This window comes from Cyanistes caeruleus, chromosome 1 (genome assembly GCF_971803275.1).
Source record: "Cyanistes caeruleus chromosome 1, bCyaCae1.hap1.1, whole genome shotgun sequence".
Classification (NCBI taxonomy): domain Eukaryota; kingdom Metazoa; phylum Chordata; class Aves; order Passeriformes; family Paridae; genus Cyanistes; species Cyanistes caeruleus.
The window spans coordinates 64,212,297-64,234,548 of record NC_141701.1 but is presented as its reverse complement, the minus strand read 5'-3'; the positions used below and the strand labels follow the sequence as shown (position 1 = coordinate 64,234,548).

The 22,252-nt window shown below is 39.4% G+C and overlaps 1 long non-coding RNA gene across 1 annotated transcript; it reads left to right on the top strand.

Annotated features, from left to right (window-relative positions):
• The first annotated feature begins 188 nt into the window (after positions 1–188).
• LOC111925414 (uncharacterized) lies at positions 189–21,201 on the top strand. The gene is made up of 3 exons (XR_002862237.2): positions 189–2,107; positions 17,504–17,675; positions 17,810–21,201. It is a non-coding gene; the product is annotated as an uncharacterized LOC111925414 (long non-coding RNA).
• The last annotated feature ends 1,051 nt before the right edge of the window (positions 21,202–22,252 follow it).

Below are 22,252 nucleotides of genomic sequence, written 5' to 3'. Positions count from 1 at the left end.
CCCGCGCATGCGCCCTGCGCGCCGGCTACAGCGGCTCTGCTGCGCGCCGCTTTCCGCCTCGGCCGGGAATGGGAAGCGCCTGGGAATGGGAAGCAGCGGCGGCAGCGGCGGGCTGGGCGCGCACCCCTCCCGCCCTACTTCCCTCCGCCCACCTACCCACCCTCGGAGCAGTCCCCCTCGGGCATGCCGGGAGCGCGGCCCCGCCTGGCGGCGTGAGGGGCACCGCCCGCCCCGCATCCCCCGCGGGAGGAGTGGGGATGTGGTGGGGGTGGCCGCAGGGACCTGCCGCCACCGCCGCGCAGGTGCTGGCACCTCGCTCGAACCCCCGAGCGGGGATCCCGCTGGGCTGCTCGGCAGCGGAGGGGGATTTAGAGGAAGAGGGGCGAGGGGAGCCGCTCCGGGCTGCGGGTGGGTCTGAGGTGCCGCAGATGCGGTGGGGCGCACGTCGGTGGTGCTGGATGAGCATCGCCGCCGTACCTGGGAGAAGCCAGGTGCTGTGCTGGCATCACGTGGTGGGAATTGTGGTGAGGTCCGCGGGGAAAGCTCTGTTCCAAGCAAACCTAGACAGTTTTTAATGAAGTCTGGCTAATTTGCACCGTGGAATCTTGACAGAGTTAGCTGAGAAAATAGCTAAGTTTGGGGTTTAATAAATCTTTAAATGGAAAGTAATTTATTACGAAGTAAAGAAAAACATTCGTGTTCTGTCCATTTTCAAAAGACCACGCTGGATGACTTGGTACTGCTCTTGACTGTTTTAACATAAACCACAGGAAGAACAGTAGAATAAGATACAAAAATGGTTTGATAAAGAAATGGGTAAGATATCCTTAATGTCAATCACCTTGACTTTCATAGCCTTATTCAGTTACACAGGTAAATTGATAAAAGCAATTGCAGACACATCAGGGCTTCTGTTTTTAATCCAGCAGGCTTAGAACTGCAGAATGGTCTCTGGGTCCTTTGGTTAATACCGTATGTTCTTCTAATGGCTAATGCTGTTGAACGGTCAATGTGTTAAATAGAGAAATAGTTCTGAAAGATCAGAAGAGTTTTCAGAGGCTGGTCTTCGTGGTTTGGGGGTGTGCAAGTTTCTGCAGGCTCAACATTTTCAAGGTTTTTACCGGAGATCCAAAAATAAACTCACTGTTAATAAAATCTATGGATGTGCTAAACGGTAACTTAGTAAACTACTGTGACAGCAACTGCAGCGTCATCTGGACTGCTTAGTAAAATTAACACTTCCAAACAACCAAGTGTGCTGGCAAAATTTACTGCCAAATTTTCCAGGAATACAAGCCATGCCTCTGGAATGAGAGCTTATGTCTTAGAAAAAGTTGTCTAAAAATCTTGTCAAGCAAACTGGTATGGGTAAGGTGCAATGTGTCCAGTCTGACTGTTGGATGTACTACCAGCATTAGTGTGCATTCATGGGAACTGATAGTAGAACAAGGTGTGTGGCTCTTGACATTAAAGACCAAGTGGTGCAGGAAAGATCTGCCAGAACATTATAGTAATGGAGAAAGTCTCTTACAATGATATGTTCCGAAGGCAGTATCAATTTGTCAAAAAGATCTGCAAGATTTGCTGTGCTAAAGCTTTTTACTATGGAAGAATATAAAGGAAGACTTAGTGGTCGGGAGCTGAGATAATGTAATGCAAATTTAATGGTTTTAATCAGAAACAAGCTCCTTAGTTCAGTTTGGGACTCATAGGAAGACTTACTGGCCTGTGGTGAGAGTATGTGACCAATGATCCCTTTTAATCTTAAACTCTTGGAAGTATTTTAGCTGCATTCCAAGCAATTTGGCTGCCCTCACCTTTTTTCGCTCTCCAGTGACTTCAAGCCAGTTGCTAGTTCACCCATACGGGGCTGATTTCAGTAATGAATGACAGATTTTTTTGCAGAGTGAAGGAGAGACTCTCTCTAACAGGGCCCACATGCCACGTAGCCAAGGAGGAGTTCACTGCAGCTCCCCTCAGGCATCTTCCAGGCTCTTTCAGCCTGTAAAAGCTGTCCTGCAGGTCAGCAAAGAGGAGGTGGTGGCTACTGGATACCCAGCACACGGCCTGGCAGAGCACTCCAGTGCATGCCTTCCTTCCCTGCCTGGTAGGTGTAGGACAAAAGGTACGATGAGGGTATTGGAATGGGTTTAGCTGTGAGATGTAATCAGGCTTCTTAATTTCTGCTGGTTGTGTTTTATTTGTTTTCTAAAGCCAGCTTCCAAAAATGATTTATTATTTTTATTCGCACCAGAGCTTTTAGTATTTGTAGCATCTTCCTCAGCTATAAAACCCATTGAAGTATAAGGCACCTGCATGGTCCTTTGGCTTCTAAACCTTTGCTATTAGAGCACTTGTTCTGTATTACTGAGTGAATGAGCAGTATTCTAACTTTTTATTACTGCTTTCATGGGTTTAGTCAATCCTTTTCTAATTAGCACATTAACACCTAACAGAGTTTCCTGGAGACTTTGTAGTTTTATAGAACTCATTTGTTCAGGAGGAATAATATTCCATGAATTGTAATTTGATAACCATCTCCTAGCTTGTTTTAGAGGCTGTATGTACATACACGAACTAGTAGGATGTTAAGGGGTGCTTTCTTGGTTTCTGGTTCTCATTTGTTTTTTTCAAAATTCTGCTGTGATCAGTATAACTGAAGACAGATAAATTAAAAAAATGTACAACCTAGCGGTCTTAAACTTGCAGGAATGTGTTTCCCTATCTCTGTAGTCCCTTTAATCTGAAATTGTAAAAGATGAATGTAAGCCCTGTTTCTTGTGTAATGAAATTTGTGCAGTGAAGGAGCTGAGCACGAGCCCTGGAACACAGGCAATCCCATGGCAGGACTTGAATGGGAAAGGCAGGCTAGGAATCTGAAAGCAAACCGGTTTGGCACATGATAAAGAGAAGGGTGAAGGGACCAGTCTGCATGGCAGGCCAGAGTCAGCTACACACAACAGTACTGCTTACTTTGTAGTGAGCTGGAAAATTTATTTGGATCCTTCCAGAGACACAGGATAAAAAACTGGCTCCTGGAATTGTATTATATGACCCTGGGAGAATGGGGTTAAGACTCTGCAAGCATGCATAAAAAAGGGGCGGTATTTTATACTTATAATACACAGAACCATAGAATTATTTTAAAAAATATGGATTATTTTTGTGAATTAATTTGGAGCTTGTATAAAGTATGTCTGTAGTATTGGGGTTTGATTGCTACTTTTTTGTGCAAATCACTGAAGAAGTATAACTGATGTTGCTTCCAAAGCTGGCCTGTGCTACATAACTCAGCTAATATAGACTTATAAGGACATAAGGGGAGGTGATGAATTTATTGCAGGATTTATGGAATCTACCTTGTGTCACAAGAGGAGAAAATGTGTGATACATTATGTTGGATGTAAGTGTATTGTGATTCAATTGGAAAAGGAAATGTTGAAGCTGACTATCATGAGAATAAATTGCAGTAAGCTCTCAAATGATCTCCTCAGGGAAACTGTGGAACCTGAAACCATTAAAACGAGACTACAGAACCATCTAAGAGCCATTCTACCCTGAAAAAGCTCTAATTGGTCCTTTCTGTCATTCATTTATATGATTTATAGGGAGCTGTATAAATAAAAGGACTCATGCATAAAAAGCATACAAATATTATGAAATCTGCTTCTGCGAGCCTTGAAGTACAAAAAGGAGTATTCAGTATTTAACAGGTAAACTGAAGTGGTTTTCTCAAAAATAAATCAAATAAGTGGTCATAAAAAGCAAATATATTGACCGCAGCCCTGAACTTTATTTCAAAATAATAATAAAAAAAATTCTTATCTAGGAAAAGTCCTTGCTTTGATTTTTATGATGGTCCTTGACCTTGATGGCCATTTGGTAGAATCAGCTGATACCTATTCAAGCATGATTCTGGTACCCTTCTACCCTTAAAACAATTTTTCTACAGTTGATTTCACATGTTATGTAGGGGTTGTTTTCTTTCTCTTTCTTGTTTTTTCCCTTATGGCTTTCATCATAAATCTATTCTGTGTTTTAACTAGAAAAGTTGTTTTTTTTTTAAATATTTGAAAAAAATAGTATTTTGTTAAGGGAAAAGGCATAAAAGTTCATGTTGAATTACTAGAAGTAGTACAAATTTTTGCAATGAAAATGCACTAACAGTTTTCTTCTGATCTGTGAAGAAACACAGAATCAATCTGACTTTTTTGAATCAGGAAAGGAATAGCTGGAGTTAGTGGCAGGTCTATGGGAAGAAGAGCAGTTTCTTGCTTTGGCAGTTTAAAAAAAGAAAGAGATCTCCCTCATTCTGAAATTATTAGGAAACGTAGCATAATGTAATTCAGAATTTTCAAGAAATAATTGTTCTCTTAATACCTATGTTTCACCTCACCATTCATAGTATTATAGTTCACACATGGCCTTGGCTTCAGCATTGCAAAGAACCTCCTTAGTTCCCCCCTGATTGTGGCCTCTCAGTAATGGGGCAAGAGCAGGCTGATGTTTTAGGTGTCACAGACTCTGCCAGGTGCTGAGCTCTCCACACTTGGTGCACAAACCCTGCCCCTGCACACTACTGGAAATACCCAGCCTTGTGAGAGTGAGTGAATTTAAGGTGCAGTGTGTGCTGATTTCATCCTTTCCCCGTGGAGGAAACGAAATTTTGGTCAGCATGAGCCTTGCTCACCTCATTCAAAGGCTGATTTAAGAGTGTGGAACAAATTGTTGTGCAATTTGAGATCTGCCTCATACTTGATCAATTGATCAATAGTATTCCAGTCTGTCCCATGTATTTTATTTCTCTCTTATTTTTGTTAACCTAAAACACAGAAAAAGGAGTCCATACTAGTTCTGATAATATGTCAGAGACATCTAAAAATACTTGGTTCTTAGGGCTGGTTTAGATCTAGACTGAACTTCTCTCAGTTCCTGTTTGGAAAACCACATCCTTGTACATAGCTACACACACAAGGTGTGAAAGTTGAAAACAGAGTACAGATAAAAGGAATTAGGTACAAAATAAAGTAGCAAATATTTTCAGTGCTTCACTGTGATTGTAGCCCTCTGTATATGTGTTCATTTCTTTTTCATGTTTATATACCTTCTCCCTCTTCTCTCTCTGAATGTCTTGGCTAAAAACATTTTTTGTTTCTAGTTCTGTCAGGAAATGAAACAGTGTGCCTCGATATAAGATAATCTTGGAAGGTAGAGAATGAAATCCTTGACTTCTTATCTGTGCTTTCTCAGGTACATACTGCAGGTGGTATGCATACATGCTCACCAAATTCTACAGATGTACTTGTGCTCAAAAGAAGGAATATTTCTCTGCCCCCATGTAAATCCCATGCCCAGGTATATTGCAGCTAAAGCTTCATGACTGTCATGGTAATTTCTGCAAGTTACTGAGTAAATACTTCCTGTCTTCCAGATCACATTATATAAAGTAGATAAGAACATCTAAAGCTTTCTGAATACTCCACTTGTGTCTTTGTGCAAATATTGCAATATCTTATGAAAATACCTTTTGAATTCCAACATATTTCAACTGTAGTTTGCTCTTGTTCTCTTCCACCCACTTCCTATGATTTCTCATTTCTAAGTTATTGTACTTATTTACAGAGTTCTTGTATTAGGCAATCTTTAAGGAGTGCTACATTAACGTTATTCAGAAGAGGAGGAAAATGGTATCCAAAGATTTATTTTAGGAAGCTTTATTCATAATTCACATAACAAATAGTCATAGAGATTGCTGATAAGATGAATCAAATTCATATAAATGATACCACCAGAAGTAGTATTCATGAAATGAATACCACTATCCAATTGCATTCAATACTCTTTTCCAATCACATGAATTCTTAATTTATTTTTTCTGAAATAGTATGATACTTAATATGTTTTAAATATTTATTTACTATAAGCTAATAACACTGGCTAAATATGCAAAGCGTAATATACAAACATTTTATGCTTTTGGAAGTGCAAATAGGATGAGCTGCCAAAACATCCCTGGGCAAAAATGTCCAGATTCAATCTGTTGCCTTGGATTTTAGGGAGGCAAAATCACAGCCTGAAGCCAAAATAAGCCCATATGGGAGTCACAGTGGTGCCAGCAGCCTTATGCCCAGCTCATGCCCCTGCCCCTGCCAGCTCCCTGGCAGCTGCAGCCCTCAGATGGAACAGGATGAGGCAGAAACAGGCATCCATATCTTTCATACCTGTATACTCCCCCCACTCTGCTGGGGAAAGGAGTGTGTTAATGTTGCTGGGGAGAGCAGGGATGTACTAACTGGTCTCCAAATACTGATCTTCCATGGGGTCAGTAAAATCCAGGGATTCTGTGAAAATACAAAATATGTCTCTGCCACATTGAGTGTTTTTGGCTTCCACCAGAGCCACAAAGGGCTGCACCTTTATATCTGCAAGTCAGGCTAGCTGAGAGGCAGGACAGGACACGGGGACAGCAGACAATGTGGCCAGGACAACCAAGCGAGATAATAAAGAACTGCCAAATACAGATACATTGCTTCAGGATGTGTCATGGACTATGTCATGCAGTGGAATAACCTATCTAAATCTAAGCATATTAAGTTCTCCAGTGAGTTTATTAATGTGGGCTAGCACCATCTGTTTGGTGATGCAGGGCATTTTATCTCTCATTAACATGATACAACAGTTAAATTTAGATAGGCTCTTCTATGAGCTCAGAATTACTGAGCTGTTCTTCGTGCTATGCACAATTTCTTGGTGCTGGAGAATAGTGGTTAGTTAATATGACTGATTGTACCTAACTTTTCTACAGCTTTTCTTAAATTCAAGATCATCTTGCCAATAAAAAGATGATTCTCTGAATAGAACGTTTTGTGTTAGTAATATTTCAAAAGAAATATTTTACAGCAGGGGGCCATGATGACAAACAATAACGTTCTCTATACAGAGTGCATTAATTTGGTGTGAAAGTTTTAAACTGGGTCAAGTAGTAATGGTCACTTGAAATGATTCAGTTGTAAATTGCACAGTCCTATTCTATACTAATCTTGTATAGGTTAAATTTTAACACTTTCCATTGGCTTTTGACAAAAGGTAATTGGTTTTTCTATGTCTCTTGTGAAAAGTGGAAGAACATGGCACCAAGTATGTAGTTTTCAGTTTGCAGGAGCTCCCTGCTAGTGACTTTTGATACGCTCATAGTGTGCCATTGCTGGCTGGATCAGATAGTTTTCCCAGAACTTTGATAAGGATGGACAGATCTTGCAAAATCTACTCAGTGTCTGAGAAGAACAGTCATAGTGATGGTCCACAGAGCAGCCCCCGTTAAACAAAATGTCTTACACAAGCTTTAAGCTCTTCTGTGTGACTTCACGCAACTCCACCCACCATTACCAGTAATCACAGGTCAGCCAACAGAGGATTTGCAAAGGCAGCAGGGAAGATTATTGCCCCTGTGCCTTGCTAACAATACAGACCTCCTCACATGCTGTCCCCAGGAGGCAGAGGTAGTTGCATTGCCCGTGTGGTGGCTGTAGCCCCTCAGCAGAGCAACCCTATCTACATCCTTTGATTCATGTGCTGTAATTCTCTGGCTCACATCACAGTGAGCCAGAGAGGAGGGGAAGAGTATTCAGAGATGATGAATTTATTAAGAGGGTGAGGAGATCATCAGCCCAGAATCAGATGGTCCTCCCTACCCAATATTTAGGCTCCAACTCAAGTCACAAACATGCATCAACATGGCTCTCCTGTTTGGATTGGGCATGGGACAGTCCTTTGCAGCTTGAGTGAGATTGTTACCAGAGGATCACAGCCTCATAAATGATGTTAGTATTTAAGTGAGGTTTCAGACAGAAAACAAAAGAATATTCTGTGGTCTGGAAAAAAATGTCTGGTGAGAAAATTGGAGTCTAATGTATCATGTAGATTCATAATTACAGGCACTTAAAGAGCTTGCCAGTGGTAGATGACTCTAACCCTGCGCAGAAAGCAGTATCATAACAAGATCCAGTGACTGGAAGCGAAGGTAAGAGCATGAAGATTCAAATTAATTTGGAGAATATTAGATTTGAGAAAAGGCTAGTGAAAAAGTAATTAAACATTCAAAGCTTTATTTTCAGATGCTTACATTCTCGCATTAGCTGTTGTAGGAAATATTTTCAGTCTTAATGGAATTAAAAATTCATGCAAAAGTCACTGTCTGGGATTTGGGGGCAGAAGTTATAGAGATCAGTTTAGGAGGTTATATGGTGTTCTGCTTGAATGGCCACTGCTCCAGAAGTGGTGGACTTTACCTCTTTGACTAGTGAGTTAAACTAATGAACTGCACGGAAAATCTACCCACAGCCAGGAACTTGGGCAATGGTTACAGTCAGCATCAGAGACAAAAAGCAAAGTGTGACAGGTCACCAAGCTGAAATATAATTCAAGGCTAATCTACCCTAAAAATCTCAAATTCACTATCTGAGTCATGGGTGAGACTGGTTTTGTTGCATGAAGCGTTTGTGAAAGTCAGGGAATGGCAGTGACTTAAAACAAGGTTTTTCAGAAAACATTTTTTTCTTCAGATACACTGCTGCTGTAATGTAAATAATATTTTTTCATCCTTTTTAACTACTCTTTGGGATTTTTCAGAAATCTTGAGAAAAGTTTATGTCCCTACTTGTGTCTCTTTTGAACCGTTAACTCACTGCCTTCTGATGTCTGACATTATGAAGAGAATCTTTTATACTGCTTCTCAAAACTGAACCATGCCACTAAATAGTAATAATAATAATAATAATTTTATATATATATAGATATATTCATGCACACAAATGCATGCACATCATACTTTCAGTTCTTGGTCTCGGTCTTACATCATTTACCATATAGGAACTAGTTGCATGCAGGTAATTTGTTGCCAAAGACCACATACAAAAGCTATAGTTTCACATCTCCTTTCAAAAAATACAGGTAAATTAACCCACAATGTCTTGTGTTCTTCTGTGAACACAAGAAGAACCCCAAACCTCTGTTAGATTGGCATGTCTTCACTCAAGACTGCTGCTTAAGGCTCTTTCCTCACAGTAAAGAACCCAAAGAGAGTCAAATGTGTATTTTGCAGTAAAGATGCATTGAAAAATTGTACAGTAGGCATTTATTTTATTGGTAAATTTTTTTAGCCAGTTGTTATATCCTGCCACGTTTAATTTTAAGTCAGAGTGTGCAGCTTTTGATAACTAAATCAAAACTGTTTTTCATCCATTACCATTTAAGTTGGGGCAGCATTATTCTGTAGCAGTGAATGGAGGAGCGGAATTCTGCATCTCCATGTGGAAACTCCTGAAAGGAACAGAGTCCAGAAGGGGTAGCACAGTGCATATCTGTCCTCCTTTGATGGGTTTCAAGTAACTGCCAGTTCCAGTTATCTGGCAGCAGTCATCAAAGAGGCTGCAAACCCATCTACATTGACCTGATAGTCATGGGAGGAGGCTGCCTGGCCCTTGAGAGCACTTTCAGCTTCAGGAAAGCATGGTAGGCCTGCGTCATATTTTCATCACAGGCTCTTCAAACCAGGGTGAATCAATCCAACAAGTGTATGTCTGCTGGAAGAGGTTAAGAAACCTCATCAGAAAGCTGGGTGGCTTTGTAAGTAATGGAATGAGTCCGAGGACTTCTGCTCTGGAATAAAGACCAATGTTGTCTGAAAACCCCTTTGCAATGAGGTGAACATAAGACACCCCAATTTGCCACAATGAAAGGTTTTTTATTGTCATCTCTGCAACCAGAAATACACCATTGTAACAGTGGTTTCAATACTTTTTCTGTTCCATTGGATGGGAGAATGCAGCCTAACTATTTCTATGAAGGACATATGCTGGAAAGGACAACAGGAACACTCTGACCACTGCTATCACTTCTCCTTGCTCTACCAGGTGCTCTGCAAGGTAGCACTGGGCATGGGAAAAGACAGGCAAAGGAGGAAACACTCAGTAGTGAGAGCCATAAATCTGGGAGAGGACCAATTTTTATTTTGGGCAAGGTTCTGAGCACTCAGTGTCCATGATGACTCCCTTTAAAGAATCATTACCTGGTGAAGAGGTATGCAGTCTGTAGCATGGATTCAGCAGGGTAGGGCAAAGTGGACTTCCCCCATCAGTCACAGAGTTTCATAGAAGGGACATCTACAGTTCAGACTTCCAGCAGCTCTGTCTCTGTCTTTCTTCTCTGTGTCTTGCTCATCAAGAGTAGGTTAAATGGATCTGTCAGTCTCAGCCTCATATTTCTCATTTGCCTGTCAGTAGAGATTTCACTTATGGTCAGCCATTCCTCTCTTCTAACAAAGTAATTATTAAAAGCTTTTGAAGCCTAGAGAGGAAAACAAACCGTCTTTCTCTATTAAGAGTGATAAACCAGTCTTACTCTAACTAGACATCTCTGTAACTCTTTATTCTTTCCATGAGGAAACTCAGTGTGTTGGATAGATGAATGTCACCAGCAGCCCACATGATTATGCAATCTTTCCAAATGCATTGCAGCACTGTGGACTGCTCCTTCATGATGGCAGTGTGGACCATTGTCAGAACAACTGGTTTATCAGCAGTGTTCCAGTGACAGCAATTGTAAATGGTGATTTTCCAGATGTCACAGGAAAATCTTAGATCCTGAAGAGGAATCTCACTTTAGTGGACTGTGGCAGTACACTTCTGACACAAAAACTGTGATGGTGCTGCCAGCTGCTGGCCTGTTCCACCCACCAGAGGAAGCTGCTTTGAGCCAAAGACAGGCAGTTCTTGCAACAACAACAGAAACTCTCTTTGGGGAGGCTTCATACTTTGCTCAGTTTTAGCTTCTTCCGTCTTATAATGCACATGAACCCAACTCTGCTGCACACCAGTGCTATCTTGGACTGAACTATGTATGTATTTTTGGTTCTGTACTAATTCTTAACTTCATATTCCCATCTTGGGAAGTGATGGTGCTTAAATGCTTTTAAGTGGACATTTTTGAACTTTTTGAATCTCTCACTGGGAGATACTTTTTCCTATCTTTGATAATTTCTGCATCTCTGAAATGTCTCCACTATTTCGATGTCCTTCTATATATGTTGCTATTCCAAGGAGGCTGATGAAAAAGCTGCTTTGCTACCAGATGGAAGTGTGTACAGGAGAAGGTATCAGTAAGTGTTACCCAAGTCAAAAGAATTAATGCCTCTTGGTAGGTGAGGAGAGGTGATGTAGACCCATACTGCAATATCTGCCAATGGAATAGAAAAAGTGAATGTCTGTGAAGAGCATTATTTAGGATATTATTTCTTTTTTTCACCTGTCAAAAATGAAGAATGTGGTAAGTCTTATGGAAATAGTGGAGGAGATAAAAAGAATAGCAGTAAGAATGAAGATGATCAGATAAAGAACTTGCATAATGTATGCATATAGATATTTTTTCCTAAAGCAGCTTTCTGAAAGATGGGGCTTCTGCATGAACCTGCTTTGCAGGAAATATTTTAGAGGCATCTTAACAGGCTTTGTGAAATTTTGTGTCTGAAGACTGCAACACGAGAATGAAGCAGGAAATATGCTTGTGAGTACTTAGCAGGTGTGAGGAAAGAGCAAAATTACTGCAGCGTTGGGATCTAGGAATGTGGATTGAGATCTACAAGATGCCACTTCGCGGCTGTTGGTTCACCAGCTCATGAAACAGCTTGTTCCTCCCCTCGCAAAGCGGCAGCTTCATCTGTTTATGGCTTTCCCAAGGCTAGGAGCACCATCTAGCGGAAACCTATGCTGGTTAAGTAAATAACCCTGTTCTTCCAGGACAAGAGATTTTGTCTTAAGGCTAGAAGTATATACACTTGCTTTTGTCCCTATCTACAAGCACAGGAGAGAAATTTAAGTCCAAAATCACAAATCAAATGAATTATGAAAGTGTTTCTATTCTATCCTCATTCCTGTTGAGCCACTGTCGCTATCAATTTTTGTGTCCATTATAAAAATATATTATCACTTTGGACAATCCTTTATTTTTAAGTGCTGTGGATTCTTCACTGCTATACTAAGAATTTGGTGTTTTTATGTTCATATTACAGTACTCATTGTCCTCACCAGTTCCTTTAGAGTCAGTTTATATGCCTGTAAATATTTGAACTATGACAAGGGGGGTGCAGAAGAGTCTGATACAAGGGTAGAGTCTGCATTCCATGAAAAATCAACAGAACAGAAGACCATAACAGAAATTGGAAATTATTTATGGAAATAAACAGTTATCCTTTAAATTCCTATGCTTTATCTGTAGTAAATTTTGACATTAAACTCTCAAAGCTATCTCCTGAAGTATGTACTTTCTAACATTTATGAGAATAATTTTGCACTGAGGGATAAAATATAAATAAGTAGATGAACTGCTCCAGGCTATAATATCATACATTCATTCCATGAATGTATGGAAAAGAATATGATAAAGATCCCCCAATTTTTTACTGTTTTCTCATGAAGTGGTGAGTAGACCACTTTCAATGAAGATGCCAAGTGACCTATTGAAAGTAACAAAGATGAAGTGCCTCTATACACAGTTTCTAAATAGAGTTTGGAATTATTGTTGCAAGACAATATGGAAACCAGGTTAAAAAAAATAAAGGGATTAAGCATATTTTTGGAGAATAAGCCTGATGTAGCTCTCAAACTCAGTAGTTTAGCTGCAGCCCTGGAAATCTCCCAGCTGCTGCTAACTGGTTGGACATATCAGTCTTAAGAGCAGAGGAGTAGCTGGACTGGTACAGATCATGGGCTAACTAATCCATTATCCTGTCTCCAACAGTGTCCAAAATCCTGTGGCTTGGGAACAATAAAAAAAATAAATCTATAAAATACTTCCTGTTTAAACTTTCAAACTTCCCCAGGTGTTTCTTGAATCTGCTGTGGTCTCTTTTGCAACACTTAGGACTTTTTAAATGCTCCTGCAGATTCTGTTTGAGGTCCATCACACTTCTTGAAGCTGCAGCCTCTTAGTCGAGAGGTTTCTCTCTGTCTGCCTTGTGGTGAGCCACTTCCTTTTGTCTGTTTTGAGCGTGGCTGCTACTAAATGAATTTTATGGCTTTTGCTTCTGTACTGATCAGGACAGGGAACAATCAGTCTCTTTTCTGTTGAGGATATTGCAAAACCACTCACTGTGAGCCCTTGCTGTCACCATGTGTTAGTGGAGAGCTGCTCCCAAGCTCTAACTCTCCTTGGTGCACAAGGGCATGATTAAATTCCAGGTGATTCAGGGGGTGTTTTCTTATCTGCAGCATATGGCAGACTGCTCGGGGCTACTGTGGTCCTTTTCTCTCCTCTTCTCCTTCCCTGGTCCTGCTCCTGGCTGCAGGCTCCTGCCTCCTTGTATCAACATCAATGCAATTCAAGAGCTGTGCCTGTGAAAGTAATGGGATGCTTTGAGTTGCATTACTTTCATTTTCAGCTGTGGAAGTGTGGTGCAGGGATCCCTGGGCTGGATTTTCTCAGAATGGGCTGAGACAAAACCAAATGGGCTTTAAACAAAAAAGCACAGGTTGCCCAGTGCCGTGTCTCAGGTCAGAAACTCTTTAAGATCTGAGAGAACTCTGCAGGAGCTTTGTCTTTTACCACAGAGCCAGAGGAGCGTGGGGTACTGGGGAGGGGGCTGGGGGTGCACAGGCTGCAGAAAGGCAGTGTGTCCCAGTGGCTCAGAGCATGTTCCTGGGGTCAAGAAAAATAAATCTGCTTTTGCAGTGGACTCAGACATCCCACACTTAAACAAGCAGGATGATACAACATTTCTCTATTTTGCCATCTCTTTATAAATGGGGTAACTGCTACTATCAAATAAATATTTTCACAAACCAAGAAAAGCTTCTAGACCAAGAAGTTTGCTTGAGACAAGCTGGAAACCTCATCACCAGTATTTGTATAATCTTTTTTCTTTTTTTTTCTTTTTTTTTTTTAATTTCTTTTCTTTTTTTCTTTTTTAACTTTTGCTTTGCTTCTGTTTCCCTTCCAGACTCTTTCTTTCCATAAACTTGTATTATCTGCATTTTGTTTCCTTCCAGCCTTAAGCATTTGCTTTGCTGTTATGTATGCAGCATAAAATAGTGTGTTAAGGATGGGAAGAAAGTCTATTTTTTGGTGAATTTGGTGTATCCATGTCATTGATGTTGTTGCAGCTGAGTTGGCTGTCTTGGGAATGGAGTAGTGCTATTTGAAACAGCAGCTGCTTTTGTCTGAGCCTCCAACCTTGTAAGTATGAATTGTGCCTGTGGCAGCAAAATTAATGGCTAACATAAAAGGAGAAATACAAAGCAGGTGGCCTCTTGAAAAAACAGCCAGAGCTGCAGGACCACATTTGTACTACAGAGCACATAATCAGCCATGCATTTTCTTTACCCAAAGTATTTTTTGTAGCCCTTTTCTGTAACCTTACTCCCTACTTGACCTGCAGTCCTCCCAGAGGCCCATCCATCAGCCTGGGGAACTTGATATTAAAGTATAATTAAGATGAATGCGTTCAGACCCCAGTAAAAAGACGGCAAAACCCTGCAATGTTGCACTTGTCTATTAATTTATATTTACTGTTCAGATGTTTTTACTTGTAAAAGCAGCTGAGTCATGAACACCCCTATCCTTGAAAGAATGTGGTGCCATCATGCAAGGCAATATGTAGTTGAAGTCTTCATCTTCCTTTCTAATTACAGTGAGTGATGTCTCTTTGTTGATTCAGCTCTGTGTTTCACTAAACTTGATCAAATACACTAAAAATCCATTTTTCAGAGAGGAATTAAAGGCACAGAGATCAGGGAAGCTATGAATCTGCTTCCTAACATCTCCATTTTTTCTAACAGATCTACAGTCTGACCCACTACACCAGAGGATCATTCCCTAACAATGGCACAAAATATGAACCTCATATTTTAAAGAACTTTTAAAAAACCCCGCCTTTTAAGATAGGCAAAGGGAGCTACCTAGGGGTTCTTATGTGAGTAAAAGCTGACAGACTGAGTAATCCATCTGAATGGGTGATTAATTCACCTAAGTCTACATTTTGTGATACACACTGATATTACAGAACAAATTATTTGTAACATTTTGTAAGTACTAAAATTAATGTTGTATGAATTTGTCATTTCAACAGAAAAGTTATAGATTTTGTGTATTATAATTTCATCTCGTTAATGTAAAAGAAGGAATTTTGCTTTCACTGGCCTCTTGGGAAGCAAAAAAATAGTGTATCTAATTATCTGAACGCTCAGGAACATAAAAGAATAGCAAGTGGTGAAATTACAAATCTGTTGGAACAACTCCATGTTTTCTGATTAAACTCTATTTCTGGTGGCTCTCAGCAATCATGTTCCTCCTATGTTCATAGTAATTGCATGTGTCAGAGTTGAGGCCTTGTGTAAACTGTACCAAATGAGTTACAATTTTAATTTAGAAGGAGATAACTGTATTTGCCCCTGCAGGCAGATTGCATCGGGTCAGAAGTTTAAAAACGAATAAGAAAAAGAGTAGGGAGGAGGCTGGAGGGTCTCCAGGTTAATAATAAGTAGAAAATCTAATAAGGCTTTCATTACAACAGTTGAATTTTAGGGGAGGGAAGGGAAGAAAAATGCAATTTGCAAACATGAAGGCAAAGTCTTGCTTGCATGTTATCCCTGTGTATGAGTGCGCATTTCTAACTGCATGTGGGTATGTTTGACATGGTTAAGAACTATTTCTGTATTTTACAGGTAAAAGCTACCATGCACTTTACCTCTATACCACACTAATGAAAAAATTCTAAAAAAAAGGTTTTCAAAAACTTTCAAGCTCTCAAAACCAAGTATATTTTTACTATTTAAATTACCTTCTCAATCCCTATAATTGCATAATCTTTCAAATTGCTTTTGGCCTAAGAAATACACCAGATAGTTTTCTTAATGCTGTGTTGCATTTTTAAAAGGTTAATGTCGTCATGAAGAACAACATTTTTTTTTTTTCAATCTAATATTTTTTTTATTTTAGATCTTAATCAAGGCTACTAGAAATATGTTTGAATATGGCTATGAAGCTACACTAATTCTGTGTATATTTGAAAGCAATCACTTTAGCAATGATTAGATGCTGTTAATAATTTTGTTTAGTACTGAGATATGAAGGTTGTTTTTGTCTAACCTTCCATACAGAAGACTAGCCAGACCCAAAGGTTGTTTGAAAAGAATGAGGTCTTACTACTACTTATAATTAAGACTTAATTTAATTTGTCTGCAGCCTCGCAAAACTTTCCCTTTAAGGAGTCTGCTTCAAGCTGATTCTGTGTTTATGCATGTTTTCTTTTCACCTGAAACAGTCTGGTCATTTCCCAGAGTGATATTACAAGAAGAAGCCTGTTTTGTACCTGCTAACATTTTCTTTATAATTACCTCATGATAAAGCTGTATTTCCTTTGTGACTCAGTGCAGGATAGAACTGTAGAAGGGTTTGGATTAGAAGGGACCTTAAAGGTCATTCAGTTCCAACCTCCTTGCCATGGGCAGGGACATCTTCCACTGTAACAGATTGCTCAAAGATCCATCCAGCCTGACACCGAACACTTCCAGGGATAAGGCATCCACAGATTCTCTGGACAACCTGTGCCAGTGCCTCACAACTTGAAGAGTAAAGAATTTTTCAGTTAAAAGCCACTCCCTCTTGTTCTATCAATCCATGCCCTTGTTAAAACCCTGTCTCCAGCTTTCTTGCAGGCCACCTTTAGGTACTGAAAGGTCCTATAAGGTCTCCCCAAAGCCTTCCCTTCTCCAGACTTAATAGTCCCAACTCTCTCTGCCTGACTTCATAATAGTGGTTTTCCAGCCCTCTGGTCGTCTTCATGACTCTCCTCTGGACTCACTCCAATAGGTCCATGCCTTTGGTCTGCTGAGGGCCCTAGAGCTGGACTCAGTACTTCAGGTGGGATCCCAGGACAGTGGAATAGTGGGGGAAACCACCTCCCTTCACCTGCTGGCTCTGCTAATTTTGATGCAGCCCAAGATATGGTTACTTTGAATAGTTAACTTGAAGACCATGAGAGATGGATAATCCTCTATTACCATTTTGGTTAAATGGGAGGTAAACTACCCTCCCATTTAAAATATTCTGCCTGTTTAATAATGGGGATGACAAGATTTAGCTTTCAACCTTGTTATTGGTGCACTTTACACTGCTGGTTTCAAAACTTTTTAATACTTGTTATTAGTATTTTTTCCTCATAGAGATAATTATACTGTGTAATCACTTCTCAGTCTTCTGTTCAGTATGTTAAAGTCATTGAGGTCTTAAAAGTCATTCTCTCTCAGTTCTTAGAGGCATTTTTTGCAGTTCATGAATATTTTTTGAACCATTGCAGGATCTGTACATGCCCTACAAATGACAGTGCAATACTTTCACTACGTTTCTTTGTTCGCAAGGAAGTGTGGTCCTTGTGATTCTTTGCTATCCATTTTAAGAATACCTTACAAAATGTTTTCTGCTCTCACTTCAGTTTGAGGTCTCTTCCTCACAGGTAACAGATCTCCCTGGTCTTTGTCAGCAGCAGCACAAACAAGTCGCCTTTTCTGCAACGTCCAGGACTTCCATGAATGCTGCAGATGAATCTTGTGGCTGTACTGGACCCACTGCTCCGTGACAATATTTGAGCTGTCAGAGCTCTGAGCAAGACCCTTCAGTCAACACATGTAATGTTTTATTGAGAACCTTAGTACTGAACTCATGTGTTTGGGGTTTGGTGGGTTTATTTTTGTGGGTTTATTTGGGTTTTTTTCCCCCCCCTATTCTATTAACTTGTATTAATGCTTCATTTCTTTGTTAGAGTAACCCAAATCATCTTCAGCATGTAGGAATGCAGCATGCAAGAAACAGAATCTGCAAGGAGTACAGGACATAGTAACATCATTCTTCTCTCCACAAATGAACTCCATGCATCTTGTTTTTTGGATAAGGATGGGAACTAAAGGGGACTGCACACAGTTACTAGGACATTTCATTTTTTTAAAAATAAGCTGTTCCTCATTAGAGTGAAGTCAGGTCTTTCATGTGCCAAATCTGAAACTTCAAAAACATGTTTGATCAGTAATTATTCCAAAATGCTAAGAAAAATTCCAGAAACTAGTACATATAATTTGGATTATAGTCTTCATTGGAGTTTTCTATGACATGTATTTGTCAGCCATGATTATAAAATTTGAAAAAGACTATGGAAAATTGATAACTGAGCACATCTCCCACCAGCATAATTGCATAAATATATCACAACATACTTATTTATCATATCTATTTATTTTTTTTGGTTTTGTGTGTCACTTTTGAGCAGGATGACCTAACAATCCATCAAGAATACTAAAGTCTATAACTTAATAGTTTGAAATTGATTGTGGTACTGATTTAATATTTGAAGAAGGAGGATAAGACAGTAAACAATGTGGGCAGACTTCAGCTCATTTTCAGAGAGAAGCTTTAATGTAGTTTTGTGCCAAAATGAGCCACAGATGTAAATGCACTCATGCATTTTAGATAAAGGAAAGTATTATTCAAACTGAGGGGAGTAAAATCAATTATAGGTTATATGTTCCTTAGCAAACAGTTCTATCATTTCCAATTCAGTCTCCAATAAAGTAATTCCTAGGATAACCTCTCGCTGGCTGAAGGCAGATGGAAATACTTTAGTCTTTTGACAAAAAAAACCCCAACTAGTTCACAGCAGAGTCTCCTGCAGTGTTTTGTAAAGGGGTGGATTTTGCTAATGCAGTATTGGTTCCACAGAAAAATTTCCACCTTCCAATACTTAGAGAGAAAATCTGTCCTTTTTGGTTCAAAAGAAAAAATGCCTTTGACATGAGAGTCAGATTGCATTTACATAATCAGACAGTTTTGTATGAAGTATTCAAAACCAGAATAACGTGACAAATTACAGCTTTGCTGATTCTCCTGGAGTTTCAAAATTACATAATTAAATGTTTATCTTGTTCCATGTGGCCTGTTAGCAAACAGATTTCCATTGGATGTCCAACCTTGTGTTTCCCCAAAAATAAATAGTTTTTTAGCATTAGGAGACATTTATTAAAAAATGTAAATAAGTTACTGCAAAACACCCCCTTTCTGTAGATTTTAACTTTAATTTGTTACTGGGAAAAACAATTCATGGAACAGTCACATGCACAAAACCTTCTTGTATGCAGTCAGGTACTGTTTATTTTGATATTAGTAATTCTGAAAAATGAGCATTTGGTTAATTTACATGAGATGTGAATGCTGATAAAAGATGTTGACCTTTGGTGGCCATAGCGACTTTACAAAAGTGACAGAAGTAATTGCAGATTTACATCCGCCTTAAAATAAAGTGGAATCTTTCTCAAAGTAATGCAGGGACTTCCTTCATGTTGCTTAATCCTGTTTCACTGCAGCAGTTACTACAACTTGCATGCTGTTTGTTGCTGTTAGTGAAGTATACTTGATTTCAATTGCTCCTCAGAGCCCCATTCCCTGATACAAAATGATTTTGTGCAAAGTGGAGATATTTTCTGATTATCAACAACAAACAAAAAATTATACTGTATCTACTTTCATTGATGCCCTAAAATATTAGTTGTCTCTTTTAACTTTGAACTTTTTTTTGTTTACAGGTTTCTTTTTCTAGAAAACAATTGTAGAATTTCATTATTTGCATGAGTAAAAATAATTTCAATTTTTTTCCCAGAACATCATACAAGATTACATCAAAACACCCTCTATTTAAAATATTCCAATATTTTGGGATTTTTATTTTGTTTTGTTTTTTATTTTTGTTTTTTATTGTGTGGGGTTTTTGGTTTTGCTTGTTTGTTTTGTTTGCATTTTTTAAAAGAACTTTTAGAAATATGTAGCTAACTTTGTATAATTACATATATTTCTGATGTTTTATATCACTGTTATGCTATAACAGTGATATAAAACATCACTATATCATTATAATATGCTATAATATTACCAGAAAAGGATTTAAAAGGCTCATTATTCTTTCAAGGTGATTATTTTTTCAAGGTGCACTTGAGTGTTGCTATTTTGACATCATTTCATTACTGATAGCTCTGCCCTAAAATCTTACTAAAATCACAGAATATGCTGAGTTGGAAGGGACCCATCAGGATCATTGAGTCCAACACTCAGCCCTGCATAGGACACCCCAGGAGTCACACCACGTGCCCGAGAGCAGTGTCCAGATGCTTCCTGAGCTCTGCCAGGCTGGTGCTGTGGCCACTTCCCTGGGGAGCCTGTTCCAGTGCCCAAACACCTGCTCAGTAAAGGACATTTTCCTGATATCCAGCCTACACCTCCCCTGACTCTGTTTCATGCTGTTCCCTCGAGTCCTGCCCCTGGTCACAAGAGTGAACAGATCAGCACCTGCCCCTCTGCTTCCCCTTGCGAGGTTTTGAAACAGCCTGTGTCCTCTTCACACACCCTCCTTTGAGATTTGAGTCCACCAGCAAGGAAAAGTGTTGCTAATTTTAGACCTAAGGCTGAGATGGGAGTGATAATAAAGAAAAGGCATCAGTGTTCCACATCCTCAGCATCAGCTTTTTTCCTTCAGCCCATCCTTTTAGCGTATACCCAGGGCCACTCTCAAAGCTACCACCCTTCCCCTTGTTGCCTACACTGTTCCTCCAGGCCAGGCCATGATGGTGACTGCTTGAAAGAGGAAGCCAAGAAGTCTCTCCTGGCCTTCTGCTTGGGAGACGTCCAAGCAGCCATACATGTGATCACTGCTAAAAGATACATATGAACCCAGAGCTGGAAAACACATTCATAGTTTATACACAGCCCTTTTCTCCTTGTCCCACCCTCTGACCCACAAATGGTCCCCACAGTGTAAATGACTGCTCCTTTTCACTGCTGATTGATCTTTGAGCTCCCTGCCTGTATAATCTGCCTGTATTTTCCTTCAGAATTGACATGGGGGTATTGAGGAACATTATCGTGACGGCTGATCCCTGAGAGAGTTTATTAGGAAAACGCTTATTATCAACGAACCCTCATTAGTAATTATGTTTGGACAACCATCATTTAATGACTTTACAACCAGTCTAATGTGAATAATGATTTCTTTAGTGATTTTTTCCTTAAAATTATGTGCATTACTAAACAGAAATCTCCTGGGACAAAGCTCGTTTTTATAGTTATACTTAACATTAGAACAAATAAAAATATAATGAAATGCAGATTGAAACCGGACAAAATCAATGTGTTGCAATGTCAGTCTAAGGCTAATTTCTCTGTCCTTTTTGTCACAAAAAGCCAACAATCCCTGAAATCAGATTTGTTCACCCTAGAGGGAGTCACCAAGATATAAAATTTGTGAGTATGGGATTCTATCTTTTTGTAAGGAAGTCCCCACTCAAAATCACACTGCTCTATGCACAACACAAATATGATTTTATCATGCATGCCAAAGTGAAGGCTGATCAATTGTCAAGACAAATTTTCACAATGATGTCAAATCCTGTTCCAAAGTAGATTCAGGCCACTCACTTGGCTTTACCCCCAAGATCAAAATGAACTGACAACCTGGAGTCAATCACAATGTTTGTAACAGTGATAAGGATGACAAAAAAAAGGCCTCCTTCTCCTTTACTTTTTGCCTGAGATTCCTCACATACAGATTTCAAAAAGCCTAAAGTTGAAGAAAATGCATCATTGTGTTTTTCATAATGACTATATCCTCATCATTATCAAGTGATGGACAACAAAGACAAGGTTTTATGTACACAAGAGCCTCTGTGCCCAAAAAGCTAACTTTGAAAAAAAAGTTGGTCTAGTAGAGAATGGTGATTACAGATCTTGCATTCTAACATCCTTTGACTGTAACAGCAATATAATGTCTGTGCTGAGATAAAACATTATGTCTATACAGAAAAGTTGTATATCTAGACAATACCTTTGGCTTTCGGTAACTGGCATCATTGACAAATGTACTCTTTTCCAAAACACATTAGGATCAATTTTCTCATTTTTCAAGACTTCTTAATGATATTTCTTTCTGAGAACCACTGAGCCCTACAATGGAGCCCTCTTGCTCATTGCTCTTAATTTTCATTAAATAAATTATGAAAGTCTTCAGGATATAATGCAATAGATGACGAGGCAATTAGCACAGATTGAAACATATAATAAGAAACTGTATTTGGAATGAACAGTCTCCTGACACAGCATACAAAGACACTTTCTCTAGAAGCTTTCAACAAAAAACCCAAATCTTTGTGCATGCCATTTATGGCACGTA